The sequence below is a fragment of the Pteropus vampyrus genome, unplaced genomic scaffold (genome assembly GCF_000151845.1).
Source record: "Pteropus vampyrus isolate Shadow unplaced genomic scaffold, Pvam_2.0 Scaffold679, whole genome shotgun sequence".
NCBI lineage: Eukaryota > Metazoa > Chordata > Mammalia > Chiroptera > Pteropodidae > Pteropus > Pteropus vampyrus.
Genome location: NW_011889460.1, coordinates 25,031 through 25,378, shown reverse-complemented (window position 1 = coordinate 25,378; position 348 = coordinate 25,031).

The following is a 348-nucleotide window of genomic DNA, read 5'->3' as shown; positions in this document are numbered from 1 at the left end:
CAGCGTGTGTCTGTGGGGGGCAGAGCCTGAGCTCAGCACACAGGTCCCTGCACTGTGCTGTGTCTCTCTGTGTGGAAACAGTTCCCAGCCTCAGGGACACAAAGCCCACAGGTGGTCTCTCTGTCATGAAATCAGAAAGGACACATTGAAAGCTGCTGCAGGAAAGGTCCCCAGGCCCTGCTCATACGCCGTCAAGAGACAGGTTATTTCTTCATTTCTTGCGTGTGTGAGAATGTGGAAAATTAGAGCCACAAAGAAGCAGTAATTCTGCTGGGAGGAAGCTGAGAGATTTGAGAGGAAATTGCTGCTCCCAACAGGAAGCCCCTTCCCCAGCTCCCTCTGCACCTG